The sequence below is a fragment of the Orycteropus afer genome, unplaced genomic scaffold, assembly GCF_000298275.1.
Source record: "Orycteropus afer afer isolate SDZICR_OR568_19922 unplaced genomic scaffold, OryAfe1.0 scaffold00611, whole genome shotgun sequence".
NCBI classification, from domain to species: domain Eukaryota; kingdom Metazoa; phylum Chordata; class Mammalia; order Tubulidentata; family Orycteropodidae; genus Orycteropus; species Orycteropus afer.
Window position 1 is genome coordinate 1240664 of NW_006922198.1, and position 17095 is coordinate 1257758.

Below are 17095 nucleotides of genomic sequence, written 5' to 3' on the forward strand. Positions count from 1 at the left end.
GGGGGCAATTCTAACTTTGTTCTGCTATGAGTTGGAATTGACTCGAGTTGACGGCATGCAACAACAGCACACCTACCCTCATCTTCACATGTCTTTTGAGATCATGAACTCTAGAACATTTGTCATGAGGTTACCAGTATTATATTTGAGAAAAACCAACCACCATAGAATAGTTTCAGTATTATTTGTTGTAGTTGTTATGTGCCATTGAGTCAGACCCGACTCACAGCAACCCTTCCTTGGGTTTCCGAGGCAGTATCACTACCGAAGTTGATTGCCCCATCTTCCTTCCGAGGAGTGGCTGGTGGGTTTGAACCGCCAGCCTTCTGGTTAGCAGTCAAGTTCCTTAGGCACACACTACCAGAGCTCCCTTCAGTATTATATATCATGTGATATGATGAAAAAATTTTAAACTCTCAGTTTTTTATTCCACCAGTTACTAAAATGAACATATTGGAGAGTGATGCATATCTAGGGATTCTTGAGATAAACAAGACAGATCTTGGAACGTTAGTTTTATGGAAATATTGATCCAGCATCTCAGGAAAGCAGAGCTCTCTGGTTCCGATGGCAACGATTGTAAAATCATGTGAGTGTAATTAGTGCTCATAAGCATTAAGCTTCATTATTTTTGGCCTTAGTAATGAATATAAAGAGACTCCAGTACTTATTCTGAACATTATTTTATACATAGAAGGAATTACAAAAGTACTTTTTGACAAATAGAATAGGGATGCTCAATAATGCACATGTCCGTGTTTGGGATATATTTACTAAACATGGTCAGAATTCTGGGGAAAAGTGGTCTTTTGGTGAGGTGGTATGGCAGTTTACCACCTTCATCGAAGATATGATTTCACTTAAAGCATACTAATTGGTCTCACCTTTACTAGGAAGTTAGAAGTAGACAGGGACCTAGGGAGCTGATTACTCAAGCGCTGGCACAAGGTCTCTGGGCTGACCCTGTAGTTTGTCATCTGGAGTTAAACTATAAACTTTAATTTGCAAGTAGAGAAACAACATGCACTATTCGGTCATTCAGCTGACGTTCTTTAAAGGTTGCTCTGTGCTCTGTCCTGCCCAGTGGAGCACCCACTCTATTAGAGGAGACTGTTGTTGTTGTTGTTGTTGTTGTTATGTGCCATCGAGTCGGATCCGACTCACAGCGACCCCTCCTTGGGTTTTCGAGGCAGTATCACTACGGAAGTAGATTGCCCAACCTTCCTTCCAAGGAGATAGCCCCACAAGTAAATAAGAGCAACAAAGTGTTAGAGGCACAGTAATAGCAACTCTGCAAGATCTAAGGGTTGTGTAGATATAGGAGGGTTCTGTTCTACTTGGACTGTCAGGCTAGACTTCATTCACCCAGGAGAGCATTGTGAGAGATTGGTAGATGTTTGCCTATTTCCTACCAATGAAATGGTTATGCTTGATAGTCTATTTATGCCATATATTAAGGCCCCTAAATTTGCCCCTAGTTTTTCCTTGAGGAACTCTATAGTTTTAGGTTTCACATTTAAAAGTCTTTGATCCATCAGAGTTTGTTTTTGTGTATTGCTTAGCAATGAAATGGGAGAAGCTCTCCTAGGCAGAAGTAGCATGAGCAAAGGCATGAATATGTGAAAGGATATGGAGATGAGTTATAAGGCACATATAAATCAGAAAGATTGGTTGACTTGAGATGCAAAGGAAACTCCAGAGAGAGCATTCATCTGTGAATGGATAATCACCCCGCCCCCTATAACCAAAAGAAAGGTTTCTTTACATTCATACAAGGCCTCCTCTTGTAAAAAATGTTTCAAGCAATCTTGAAATAAATTAATATACTTTTCAAGAAAGAAGCACAGGTCTACCTCAGAGCTCAAGACCTGGACACCGAGAGTTTTAACATTTCAAGAAGCAGCTGCTGACTAGTTCAAAGTTCAACAAGACAGAAAATAACAAATGCTGGCGAGGTTGTGGAGAGATTGGGACTCTCATACACTGCTGGTGGGACTGTAAAATGGTACAACCATTGTGGAAAGCAGTATGGCGATTCCTTCAAAAGTTGGAAATACAAATACCATTTGACCCAGCCATCCCATTACTAGGTATATACCCTAAAGAAGTGAGAGCCATAACAAGAACAGATATATGCACGCCGATGTTCATCGCAGCACTATTTACAATAGCCAAAACTTGGAAACAACCTAGATGTCCAACAACTGAGGAATGGATAACCAAACTTTGGTACATTCACACAATGGAATACTATGCAACGCTAAAGAATAATGTAGAATCTGCAAAACACCGCATAACGTGGATGAACTTGGAGGACATTATGCTGAGCAAAATAAGTCAGTCACAAAAGGACAAATATTGTATTAGTCCGTTATTGTAAAAGTTAAGGAAAGGTTTATCTATTGGAGGACATTTTCTTTGTTGGTTACCAGGGGTGGGAGGGGAGGGGAGGGGAGGGAATGCTGTTAGATAGATAGAGATAAATATTGATTTGGGTGAAGAGAAGGGCAATGTACCAAATATGAGTGACCAATATGGCAGCATTGAGGATGAGAAAGACATAGAGAGTTACATGGGCAGTACAGACAACAAATATGAACCCTTTTGCATATACAGTACTGAGTTGTCAGTGAAAGCAAACATGGGTATAGGGACGGATAGATAGGTGAACAAGCTAAACAATTAGGTATGTCTAAATGGAGAGTGTATCCAAGATCATATATAGGGTTGGCAGACAATGGGCCTATAAGTTCATGTGAATGATCAGAATTCCCAGGTGTATAGTAGAGCTGACAAGGGGCAAGGTTATGGTCATTGCTTGGTCACAGCCAGCTACCCAGAGGGACCGAGTAGTTGATCCTGCGGGCTTGGGACCATAGTCGCAGGGGACATCAAGCTCAACTGGCATAACATACTATACAAAACATTGTTCCACCTACTACTTTGGCGAGTAGCGACTGGGACCTTAAAAGCTAGGAAGCTGCCATCTAGATGCAACAACGGGTCTCTCCTCGTCAAGAAGAAAGAAGAAAACCAAAATTAATGGAAACAATCAGTCCTAGCGACTGGTACACCATCTGATCTGCAACCTATACAACTATGAGACCAGAAGAACTAGATGGTGTCCAGCTACCACTGCCATCCACTTGGAAGGGATGTAGGAGATCCTGCATAAAGAGGGAAAACAATGTGGAACAAAACTCAAAATCATTTGGAGGCAAAAAAAAAAAAAGGTGGGGACCAGGTTTGCTGGTCCAATAGAGCCTGGTGTAACCACTGAGACTATGGCCCCTAGCTGCCCTTTAGGTCTGGAATTGAACCCACAACTGTGGTTTCCAGCCAAACAAAGTACAGGCATGTGAGTTAAACATTTACCTCAAGTAGACACACGCCCTGGAGAGAACAATCATGGGAGAAGGAAGGGCTGCTTATGCACAGGGAGATAGCTCAGGGTGCAGAAGAGTATGAAGGGATGGACACTGGGAGGAGGTAACTATGGGGAGGAAGTGGGAGGGGAGCTGCTGCATTGTAAATTTTGGTCAATGACATGAGACAAGTCTGTATATGTGAACTGCTGTATGAAAAGTGAATTTACTCTGTAAATCTTCACCCAAATCCTAAAAAAAAAAAAAGAAGCAGCAGCAGCTGCTGGGATATAGGTGAGCAACTTAGCCTTGTTACAAATTGCCAGGTGCTACAGAGGGGGAGAAGCCTACATTTAACATAGATTCCAAGATGATATACTGTTTGCTTAAAGGGCCAGCATAGGTCTAGGGGAATGTTCCAAACTGGGAAATGGAGTCTTTTTTTTTTTTTAATTGACTAGAGAGAGATAGTCCTAATATTTTACTCAAATTTTACCACTTTAGAGCAAGATGTCTTTTGCTTTTCTAGAACAACTTGTGTTTCATTTGATGGATATAATAATTTTATTTTATATCTTGGTGAAATAATGGATGACCTAGTGCCCAAAACATTACAGTATTTTCAGATAGGTAGTATTAGGAGTTTTTATTTTATTTATTTACTTATTTATTCAATAAAGATTTTATTTTATTAAACCTTGAACAGGACAAAGACAAAACAAGACAGATCTTGGATGAGGGAAACAATCAGGTGAATGGAGTCTAGGAGTTTTTATTTTATAAAGGTTTTTCAGTTTTAAATGTCATTTAAAAATTAACATACAATTTTGACTTCTGTGGGGAGTACAGTTCTATGAATGTATATTTGTGTAACCACTATCACAATCAAGATACAAATAGTTTCATTACCCCAATGGACTCTTTTATGTTATTCTTTTTAAAAAATTTTATTTATTTTGTTGTGGTAGTTATTGAAAATATACACAGCTAAAGCTACACGAATTTAACAGTTTTTACATATGTAATTCAGTGAAGTTAAATGCATTGTTCAAGTTGTACAAACATTCTCACTCTCCTTTTCTGAGTTGTTCCTCTCCCATGAACATAAACTCACTTCCCCCTTAGGTTCCTATCTAATCTTTCAAGTTGCTATTGTCAATTTGATCCCTATAGATAGTTCTTAAAGGAGCATAATACTCAAAGCAGAGATTTTTTACTAATTAAGTTAAACTATTGTTTGGTTTTAAGAAGAGTTCAGGGAATATTTTTGGTTTAAAGATTATCTCAGGGCAGTAGTTTCAGGTGTTCATCCAGCCTTCATGGCTCCAGAAAGTACGCTATTCTTTTGTGGTCACACTCTCACCCTACTCCTAACCCCTAGCAACCACTGATCTTTTCTCTGTTGCTATAGTTTTATCTTTTCAAGAATGTCGTAGAAATGGACTCTCAACCGTTTTGAAGCTGGCTTTTTTTCACTTAGTTTAATGCTTCTGAGATTCATCCAAATTGTTACATGTATCAGTAGTTTTATTGATTTTTATTATTGAGTAGCATGTTTGTATGTTTGTTGATCCATTCACCTCTTGAAGGACATTTGTTTCCATTTTGTAGTAGAACTGCTGTAAACATGCAAGGAGTCTGGTGGCTTATTGGTAAGAGCTCAGTTGCTATTTGAAAGATGAATAGTTCAAATCTGCCAGCCACTCTGCTGGAGAAAGATGTGGCAGTCTGCTTCTGTAAAGATGACAGCTTTGGAAAACCTATGAGGTGGTTCTACTATGTCTTACAGGTTCACTATGAGTTGAAATTTACTCATTGGCAGTGGGGTTAAAAGCATTCGTGTACAAGTTTGTATGTGAGCCTACGTGTTTTGTTTTGTTTTAATGATAAATGTCTAAGGATGAGATTGCTGGGTCACATGATGTATATTTAACTTAAATAAGAAACTATCAATCTGTTTTCCATAGTGCTGTTACCATTTGCATTCTCACAAGCAATGTATGATACTTCATCATCTTTACTATCATTTGATATTGTCCATATTTCTTTTATTTTTTCTAATATGCTATGGTATCTCCCTGTGGTTTTAGTTTACATTCTATTGGACATTTTTTCATATGCTTACTTGCCAGCCATATATCCTCTTTGATGAAATGTCTGTTCATATCTTTTGCCTGTGTTTTAATTGGGTTGTTTGTTTTCTGATTGTTGAGTTTTGAGAGTTCATTGTATATTCTGCATATAAGTCCTTTTTGGGACATGCTTTCTTTCCAAAAGTTAAATGAAAATGGAAGGAGGATAGAATTTCTAATTACTGAAATAGTTTGCTTGTATTCAAACACAGGTAATTCTATGCAATATTCTTCTTCTTTTTTATAAATTGTGATTTAGGTGAAAGTTTACAGAGCAAATTCACTTTCCATACAGCAGCTCACATACACTTTGTCTCATGACATTGACTACAATTTCCCACAATGCAACAGCTCCCCTCCACTTCCACCCCATAGTTAACCTCTTCACTGTGTCGTTCCCTCCCATGCACTCCTGCCCCCCACCCCTGAGCTGTCTCCCTGTGCATACACAGCCCTTTTATTTTCCCATGATTGTTCTCTCCAAGGAGTGTATCTACTTAGTGTAAATGTTCACCTCATATGCCTGGCTTTTGTTTGGCTGGAAGCCACAGGAGTGGGTTCAATTCCAGACCTGAAGGGCAGCTAGGGCCATAGTGTATTCCCAGGTAATTCTAAAGTCACTGCTTATGCCTTATACCTTTTATCACTTAGCCCTTTTCCTTATTAGTCAGTCTGTACTTTGACACAAGAGGTTTCTCACAATTCTGCAATGTCTTGAGGGATTTAGAAATATTAAGTAGTTGAACTGATAAATTGTGATCTAGCTCTCTGTAATCCTTTCCCAGCTATAAATTTTTCTTTTGACAATGAGAGTTATTTCCAGTGTATGATGTAATGAATGTGGGGAGGGTAGAATCGGATGAGGTCAGAATTAGGGAGGACCTAATCATGTAAGGCTGTAGGTTTGTTTCAAGTGCAAGAGGAAGTATTTAGAATGTTTCGAGCCAGAGAATTTTAAAGAGCCCTATGACTGCATTATAAAATGGATTGGAAATTGGATTGTAGGAACCCGAGAGAAAGTAGGGAGATCAGTTGGTCTACTAGCTGGTCATCCAGGTAAGAGATAAGGGTGGCTTAAACTTGGGTTAGTAGTGATGGAGATGGAGAGTAAATATCAGATTTGATAGGAATGCAGAAGGCAGCTGTGATATGGAGGTTACTTATGTGAATATGCACAAATTCCTTCTCTGGACCTCAATTTCTTCATCTGGAAAGTGAGGAAGAGGAACTAGTTTAGCTCCAAAGCCTCCTCTAGCTCTGAAATTGAATGACTCCATAATTAAGAACCAAGTCATTAGAGACGTCTAAAAAATGATTGAGAATATATAACATATCAACTCTCAAAGCTCTGGATACCCTTTTCAATTAGGAACCTCAGTAGCCAAATCAACCTCTAATTCAGTGTTTGATGGAAGCATAGAATTTTGATACTTGGAAGCCACATCAATCAAATTTCTAGGTATTTCTTTGAAATAAAGCTAAAGACAATTTTGTCTGTACATACTTTCCTAAAGGAGATTTGAATAACTCTGATTTAACTGTTTGGTATGATCATACTGTATGTATTTGCATCTCTGTAATAGAGCCCTGCTAAACTAAAGTTAAGCTGAATTTTATGGAAGATATTACTAAAAATAACCATGATGCCTAGAAGGAGAAATAATAATTATATGCATAATAAAGTTTACCTACGTTCTTTGAGTCTAGTACTTTATAAGATCTTTTACATATTTTAATCTCTTCACTCTCATGACAATCCAGTAAACAAGTATTTTTATCTTTATTTATAGATGAGAAAACTAAAGTTCAGAGAGACTGAGTTACCAAAGGTTACATAGCTAAAACAATGTCTAGTTGGTATGCAAACATAGATTGTTTTTTCTTTTGACTTTATAATTAGTTAAAAGTAAACAACAAAACTTCAAGGGTAATTTGTTACAAAAGCTCAAGAAATTTTTGGTTTTCTAACCCAGATAGTAATCTCCAGAAAACAGATGCATGTGAAGGGGAAGTCAGTCTTCTGGAGACAGCCAGATATGTGTAGCTACTATAAGAAGGTACTTTTCTGTACCTGATTGGTAAGCAAACTCAGAAGGTCCCAGTTATACAAGAGTTAGAAGCTGCCTGGGGTGAATCACACCCCTTCCTCACAGGCACTTACAACTTAAGAGTTTATGGGGCACTTTGTCATGCATTCCTATTAAGTCCTCACAGAGCTAGACAATCGTTGTCCTAATTTTACTGATGGGTATCCTGATATAAAATGATGATGATAAGATAATAGTAATAATAATAATTCACATTTTTTGAACATTTACTGTGTGATGGGCACTTTACATGTATTAACTATGTTCTGAGTGTTTTATATGTATTAATTTTTACAACATCCTTATGAGAGACCTACTATTATCATCCTCATTTTATAGATGAGGAAACTAAGGTATAGAGAGATTAAGCAATATGGTCAGTAAATGTTCAGGATGAGATTTGAACCTAGACAATCTTATAAACACAGTGTTATATTGCTTTTTTGATATAGAGAGATGTGAACAACCCGAGTTCATGTTATTGTTGTTGTTAGGTGCTGTTGAGTTGGTTCCAACTCATAGTGACCCTGTGTACAACAGAATAAAACACTGCCCAATCCTGCGCCATCCTCACAATCTTTGCTATGCTTGAGCCCATTGTTGCAGCCTCTCTATCAATCCATCTTGCAGAGGGTTGTCCTCTTTTTCACTGACTCTTTACTTTACCCAACATGATCATTTTCCAGGAACTGGTCCATTCTGACAACATGACCAGAGTATGAGAGACAAAGTCTGGCCATTCTCACTTCTAAAGAGCATGCTGACTGTACTTCCTCTAAGAAGTAGAGGAAGTTCGTTCGTTCTTGTAGCAGTCGATGGTACCTTCAGTATTCTTTGCCAAAAGCACAATTCAGATGCATCAATTTTTCTGGAGTCTTCCTTACTCACTGTCCAGTCTTCAAAGTGACATCTTTGTTCTTTAACATTTTTGTAAAGAAGTCTTTTGCAGCAGATTTGCCCAATGCAATACGTCATTTCATTTCTTGACTGCTCCTTCCATGGACAGTGATTGTGGATCCAAGTAAAATGAAATACCTGACAACCTCAATCTTTCTCCATTTATCAAAATGTTGTTTATTGGTCCAGTTGTGGGATTTTTGTTTTCTTTATGTTAAAGTGTAATCCATACTTCAGACTGTAGTCTTTAATCTCCATCAGTAAGTCCTTCAAATCTTCTTCACTTTCAGCAAGCAAGGTTGTGTCATCTGCATATTGCAGGTTGTTAATGAGTCTTCCTCCAGTCCTGATGCTGTGTTCTTCTTCATATAATCCAGCTTCTCAGATCATTTGCTCAACATACAGATTGTGTAAGTATGGTGAAAGGGTACAGCCCTGAAGCACACCTTTCCTGATTTTAAACCATGCAGTATCCATCCCCTATTTGAATGACTGTCTCTTGGTCAAAGTACGGGTTCCTCATGAGTACTACTAAGTGTTCTGGAATTCCCATTCTTCTCAATGTTATCCATTTGTTATGATATTTGTTATGATCCACATAGTTGTGTGTCTTTGCATAGGCAGTAAAACACAAGTAAACATCTTTTTGGTATTCTTTGCTTTCAGCCAAGATTCCTCATTCCATGTCCTCTTCTAAATCTGGTTTGAATTTCTGGCAGTTCCCTGTCAGTATACTCTGTAACTTTTTTTGAATTATCATCAGCAAAATTTTACTTGCATGTGATATTAATGATATCATTCAGTAATGCCCACATTCTGTTGGATCATCTTTCTTTGGAATGGACACAAATACAGATCATTTCCAGTCAATTGACCAGGTAGCTATCTTCCAAATCTTTTGGCAAAAACAAATCAGCAGCTTTAGCACCACATCTGTTTTCTGAAATACCTCAATGAGTGATGAGTGTTCATTCAATTCCTGAAGCCTTGTTTTTTGTTTTTTGTTTTGTTTTTTACCCAATTCTTTCAGTGCAGCTTGAACTTCTTCCTTCAATACCATTGATCCTTGATCATATGCTTCTTCCTGAAATGGTTGAACATCAGCCAGTTCTTCTTGGTACAAATGATTGTGTGTATTCCTTCTATCTTCTTTTGATACTTTCTGCATTGGTCAGTGTTTTGCCATTAGAATCCTTCAGTGTTGCAACTCAAGGCTTGATTTTTTTTCTTCAGTTCTTTCAGCTTGAGAAATGCAGAGGGTGTTCTTCCCCTTTGATTTTCCATCTCCAAGTCTTTCCACATTTCCATGTAATACTTTGTACTTTGTCCTCTCGAGCTGCCCTTTGAATTCTTCCATTCAGATCTTTTACTTCATCATTTATTCCATTCACTTTAGCTGCTCCTTTCAAGAGCAAGTTTCAGACTCTTCTGATACCCATTTTGGTCTTTCCTTCCTTTCCTGTCTTTTTAATGACCTTTTGCTTTCCTTATGTATGATGTTCTTGATATCATCCCACAACTCATCTGGTCCTCAGTCACTAGTGTTCAGTGCATCAAATCTTTTCTTCACATGGCCTCTAAATTCAGGTGGGATATACTTAAGGTCGTATTTTGACTCAACTTCACCTTCAACTTAAATTCATATATGAATGATTGATGGTCTTATCCACAGTTAGACCCTGGCCTTGTTCTGACGGATGATATCGAGCTTCTCCATCACCTCTTTTCACAGATGTAGAAGATTTGATTGCTGTGTATTCATTCCATCTGGCAAAGGCCATGTGTATAGTCACCATTTATGTTCCTTTAAAAAGGTATTTGCAATGAATAAGTCGCTGGTCATGCAAAATTCTATCATGTGATCTCCGGCATCATTTCTGTCACCTAGGCCATGTTTTCCAAATATTTATGCTTATTCCTTGTTTCTAACAATCACCAGTAATTATCAATACATATTGGTTGCATGTTTGACCAATTGCAGAAGTTGGTAAAAATCTTCAATTTCTTCATCTTTGGCTTTAGTGGTTGGTGTATAAATTTGAAAAATAGTCATATTAACTGATCTTCCTTTAGGGATATGAACATTATCCTATCACTGACAGCATTGTGTTTCAGGATAGATCTTAAAATAATTATTTTTGACTATAAATGTGAAGCATTTCCTCTTTAATTTGTCGTTGCCAGCATAATAGATCATATGATTGTCTGATTCAGAATGGCCAGTACCAGTCTATTTCAGCTCACTATGCCTAGAGTACTGACCTTTATATGTTCCATTTCATTTTTGACAGCCAGCTTTCAGTTTTCCTATATTCATATTCCATACATGCAACATTCTAGTTATTAGTGGATGTTTATAGCTGTCTCTTCTCATTTTGAATTGTACCACATCAGCAAATGAAGGTCCAGAAAGCTTTACTCCATCCATATCATTAAGGTAGACTCTAGACCCAAGGAGGGGTCACTATGAGTCAAATCAACTCGATGGCAGTGAGTTTGGTTTTGGTTTTTTACTTTGAGAAGGTCACTCTTCTTCAGTCATATTTTGAGTGCCTTCCAATGTGAGAGGCTCATTTTCTAGCACTGTATTAGACAGTGTTTCCCTGCTATCCATAAGGTTTTCAGTGGCCTTTTTTTTTCTTTCTTTCTGGAAGTGGACCTGGCTATGCCCTTCTTCCTAGTCTGTCTTAGTCTAGAAGCTCCACTGAAATCTGTCCACCATTGGCAGCACTGCTGGTATTTACAACACCAGTGACATATAGCTTCCAGCATCACAGCAACAACAGGCTACCACAGTACAACAAACTGGCTGTGCCCTGACATCATAGGCCTAACTTAATCTTGTCTATAAAGACTGGGAATACAAACATGGAGTGTTGGTTGTAGGTTTCTGGTTATGGCCCAAAGCTAGAAGGGAAGCTCATATGATCTCAATAGGCAGGAGCGTCAAGGTGACTCAGACAAGGCAGTAATCAAAGTCTTGTGTTTTGAGCCAAGGCCCAGTTTACCATTATAAGATGTGAATTAGATAAGTTAGAAGCAGAACATGAAAAAAGACTAAGAGGTTTGAATTACTGTGTGCTCAGGAATGATTTAATCCATTATCTTTTATACAGTTGTATGAGATATATTTTCACAAATACAGTATGGGTGTCTAAAGGTTGTAAACCCAGTTTGTATCTGTTAAAAACATACTCTCTAAAAGAATTTAGATAATCTCTCTGTTCTATACTCTTCAAGCCACACTGGATTCTGAGCATAATTCATATGGTCCTTCCAAGCAGGAGCATAACCAGAAGAAAGACAGATGGCCAGTGAATGAAGAGACTGAAAACCATATAATATATGAGTCGGTTATTGGGATTAGCAGGCTTGTGCAAACTGGACAATATTCACAGGTTGAATTAAGACAAGTATGTTTTTATTACAGGGAGTAAGATTTAGAATAAGAAAGTAAGCTCTTCATCATCACTCGAGATAGTCAAGCCGATATAAAAAGTTACTTTTTTAAAAATAAAATTAAATTGAAGCATTAGATAGAAAAACTAAATATAACTCTTCTAAGAGCCCTTTAGTAGTATTAGAATTAGGAGTACGTTCTTGCTTTTTATCTTTTGTTTTTTTCTGCTTCCTCCTGCCTCTGAGCATAATGGTATCTAACAAATTTGGCATCTGACCATTAGTGTAAAACACTGAAGTCAGCTTCATGGTATGACAAATCATGAGTACCATCCATCCGGCCACCTACCCACTACTCATTCATCCATCTATTCATCTCCTACCCATTAAACAGTTATTTACCATGCAGCTATTTTGGTAGATCTAAGGATACAAGAACACACAGGGACATAGTCCCTGTCCTCATGGAAATTATATTCCAGGTGAAGAGGAGGGAAAACTTAATACCTGCTTTTATTACTCAGCAATATAAAGACATATTCCAATATCAGTACATGTTTACATACTGATCTTTTTTCTTACTTGTCTTTTTTTTTTAAAACACAAAAGTAGTATATATGTATGCTAAAGAGACAATAGGGTATGAAAATGTCTTGTCTATTATCTGTGTCCCTACCTGCCTTCTCTATCCCCCCAATCATCACTAGTAATGTTTAATGAATATGCTTCCAAACTTTTATCCATGTATATACCAAAACATACATATATGCATACATATATATACATATATATGTGTATGTCTATATAGTTTTACAAAAACGGGAGGAGGCCACATGTTCCGACCTCCTCTAACCCTACAAGAGGAAGACAGGATTACCAGCAGTAACCCAAAGCCTCTTCCTACAAGGCCAGACATGCTGCCTCCCTCCAGCCCTTTCACCAACCATTCCTCCCAAAGCACCCACCACCTCTCTCCTGGGGTTGATAATTCACTGCAGTGGCCACACAGAGCTCACAGATTATGGGGTTTATTAGGGAAGCACCACAGGCCACAATTCAGATTTAGGAAAAATGCTCAGTCTCTCCCAGCCCACCGTCCCTCAGCCAGCAGTCTCTCACAGTCTCTTTCCCAGCAGTGCTGGTCCCTCGGTGTCTCACTCAGCGATGCGTGTCTCTTGCGCCTCTTTCCCAGCAGCACATGTCTCTTTCTGGGGTGCGTGTCTCTTTCAGCAGCACGTCTTCCTCAACCAGCAGTCAGAGAGAGTTCTGCCTCCAGGAGGCCTCCTTTTGAGCCCAGCAGGGTAGTCAAACTAGCCAATCATAGCATCAGAACTCTAAGCACCTGAGAGAGAGTGGGCACCTCCCAGAACATTGTTTTGTGCCAAGCCCAACAGAAATACTCCAGGTGGACAACTTCAGCAATCGGGAGCTCCTCAGTTGCTCATAAAAAATCCCACCTTGGAGTTTACAAAGACTTATGGGTAGAAAAGCCACACTAAGTAACTTACTACACCACAAGTTTCTTTTTATGTGTGATTTGGGTGAGGTCACAGAGCAAATTCATTTTCCATACAGCAGTTTATACACATTTTGTCTTATGACATTGACTGCAATTTCCCACAGTGTAACAGCTCTCTTCCCACTTCCTCCCCATAGTTACTTCTTCCCTGTATCATTTCTCCCATGCACTCCTGCCTGCCGAGCTGTCTCCCTTTGTATACACTGCCCTTCTATTCTCCTATGATTTATTTCTCTCTAAAGAGTGTATCTACCTACTGTAAATGTTCAGCTCATATATATATGTGTGTGTGTGTGTGTATAGTTTTTATAAGTAGAAATGATTTTATAAAACCACACCAGTCATTGTATTCTGTAGTCTTCCACCCCCCATTTTCCTTGGGGTATCTTTCTCTGACAGTACCTGGAGATGTGTCTTAACCTTTTAAAATGATTGCGTATTCCACTGTGTATTCTATGTTAGTTTTATTAATCTCTTACTGATTAATATTTTAAGTTGCCAACTTTTCACTTTTATAAATAATGTAGGTGCTATATTTAAAAAGAATTCTGGCACAAGAATGTGAGGAAGGTAATGAAGATAGTTCTCAGGAAAGCACTCTTAAATGGAGCTGGAAATGTTGACTTACTTAATAAATATTTCTTGCATGTAAGAGAAAGCTTAGGGGGCTGTAGTTGCTGTCTTCATCTATGAAGGCTGTCCAGTGGGCCCCCAGAGAATGGATTTAGATCTAGTGGATAGAAAACTAGAGAGTGAAAGACTTCAAATCGCAATAAGGAAGAACTTAATAATGGTCAAAGTTGTTCTGTTCAAAGCTGTTCTGTAGTGGTGAGGTAATGGGTAGCTCATTTATGAAAGTATGCAGCATTCATTCCTCAGGCTGAGTAGATGACCTCTTGATGCCCCTTTAAGCACTAAAATTTAACCCACATAGGAGAAATTACAGCCTTCACAGAATCTTTCAGACAAAAGAGCAGAGGGCTTCCTACGTTGTTTATTTACCATTTTCACATATGAGTTTCTATTTCTATTACCTGCTGGTTGAGGATTCAGAGATAATTTTTCTTCCAAAGATTAGATTTTGTGAGCCTTCTATCTTTTCTCCTTTCCTTTGTCCCTGTTAAGACCTTATAAGTTGGCAGCTGTTTTTTATTGTAAAAGTTTTAGCTTAATTTAACCTTGAATCACAAACTCTGCAGAACAGGTAAATTGCAAAGATCATTAAATCAAAATGAGTCAATTTTCCTTGTGCCAAAACTATACTCAGTATCCTTCAGATCTCCCTTTGGTACTTTGGATGCTCATTCCTTGGGAAAACAGTCATTTATCATCTTTTCATAGTTTCCAAAGCCCAGGTTCAGGGATTTCTGGTGTTCCTCAGGCCCTGGAGAAGCACATCATCATGTCACGTCCATATTGCTCTTCTCACAGCTTTTAGGATCTCCAGTTTGGCTGTATCCTCATCACCTTGTCTGTGGGATTCCTGAAAAATTGACTGCCTGTTTTGCTTATGGAAATGCCTCATTGTAGAAGTATTGCTATCATCCAGTTAATTTGCTAATATTTCTTTCGCTGGCCTATGTGAACATAGCACAGATCTCCTTTTCTAAGCTGAATCCACTGTGAGGCAGGAAACTTCAGTTTAATTCTCAGTTATTTCCTGTATTTACAGTCTGTATAACCTTGGGTAAATCACTTCACCGTGAGTTTCAGTTTCTACAATTACAAAATGGAAGTTCCTTTACCAACCAAACATTTTGAAAAAAGTCTCCAGCAATTGTTTCTACCCTTCTCTTGACCTCTTGAAATATAACTGTTTCCCTCTGTATTTCTGAAATTGCCTTCAGATGATTCTAGATGATGATCAGTGATAATCAGTATTAGTGCCATGCCAACTATTACTTGAGGCTGAGGCAAAAGGAAAAATATAGTAATGCTGATCTGTTCCTGTTACCTAGTGCTGCTCTGACAAGGATATACCACCAATGGGATGGCTGAACAAACAGGAGTTTATTCTCTGACAGTTTGGAGGCTAGAAGTCTAAGCTCCAAGTGCCAGACCCTAGGGGCTGGGTGAAAGCCCCTCAACTTTGGGCTCACCTTCTGCTCCTGGCCCACTGAAGCTAGAGGCTTTTCTTTACTCAGCTGCTGGCTGCTGAGACTCACAAGCCCAAGGTTGACAAGTAAAAAGGCACAATCCTGATGTTACCAAACCACACGGCAGACCATTAATTCAAGTCCACTGAAAGTCCCAAGGTCAGCAGAGCATGGCTGGCTGCTAACAACGACACGGCTACACACAGGGTTCAAACATGCTGTAAGGTAGAGACCATTCTCCAAGGCTTCTCCTTATATACAGGAAGCAGACCATATCCCTAAGGCAGCTACTCAGCTGCTCACAGTAGATTCCACCATGGAGTTGATTACCAGTCTCATCATGAGGAATGCTACATCCAGTTGCCCAGCCACTCCACCAGGCCCAGCCAAATTGACACACGAACTTAACTACCACATGATCTGTATCTTAAAATTTGAGATTTTATTCATCATGAGTTTTCTTGCATTAATTTTAAGTTTAAAAAAAATGCATTAAAATAGTGATTATCTTGATAACTGAACGTTTTGGCATTGCTTAAAGTTTGCATGAAAAGTGATATCCTGGCCCAACCTATCATTTTCCCTTGAGACTATTCCCAGTCCATAGATTGTGTTTCTCATCACTATTGACTCCCCCTATTTTATACAGCTTTCTGTTTCCTTGATTTCCCTCCCATAGACAAGCATCCTCTTTTTTTTCTGGAACAAGGCTGTCCCATTATTCACATTCAAAGGTTCAGTGTCATCAGAGGCTAGCAGTCCTTTAATCCCCACTACAAAATCTTGGGAATAGGGAATTTCATTGAACCACATTGGCCTACTGTCTTTTTCCAGTCCAGTTAGCAGTGGGTAGTAACTGTACATGATCTGGTCAACTTGTCTAGTGCCTTGGAGGTGGGACAGTGGCTGTTCTTAAATAAGAAAGGGTGCTTGCTTTGGCAGCACACACACTAAAATTGGAACGATGCAGAGAAGATTAGCATGGCCCCTGTGAAAGAATGACACACAAATTCATGAAGTGTTCCATATTTTTGGATCCCAATGCTGCCAAAGCCATTGTGGATGCTTTACCACTACCTTGCAAATCTTCCTGCACCATAGCAGCAGATGTGGATAAATGGTTCCATTACCAGAAAAACTAATGAAATTTCTCTGGAATACAAGCTGATATTGCTGCATACTTTTCATCTGGAAGTATTAGCTGCAAATGTAGTAGCTTTTTGACTTCCGGTAAGATGGAGGAATAGGCAGTCAAGGTACACAGACCCTCTTCAACAAAGAAAAGAGAAATCAATTGACAGAGATACAGAAGATAATCCAGGAGCTTTGAGCTTTGGAAGGAAGTGTATAGAAGTGGATTAGGTGCCAACTAGCTCTGGTAGCATAGTGCCTAAGGCACTTGACTGCTAACCAGAAGGCTGGCAGTTCAAACCCACCAGCCACTCCTCGGAAGGAAGGTTGGGCACTCTACTTCTGTAGTGATACTGCCTCGGCAACCCAAGGAAGTGGTCGCTATGAGTCGGGTCCAACTCAATGGCACATAACAACAGCAACAACAGTGGAAAAACCTGAAAAAAAACAGTGAGTACGGAGATGGTCA

The 17095-nt window shown here is 38.9% G+C and overlaps 1 protein-coding gene and 1 non-coding gene across 2 annotated transcripts in view; both read left to right on the top strand.

The window, feature by feature from the left end:
• Positions 1–17095, top strand: part of NR6A1 (nuclear receptor subfamily 6 group A member 1) — a 358349-nt gene that overhangs the window by 281893 nt on the left and 59361 nt on the right. The gene's annotated exons all lie outside the window — the stretch shown is intronic.
• Positions 16422–16528, top strand: LOC122151605. Its single transcript, XR_006164226.1, has one exon. It is a non-coding gene; the product is annotated as a U6 spliceosomal RNA (small nuclear RNA).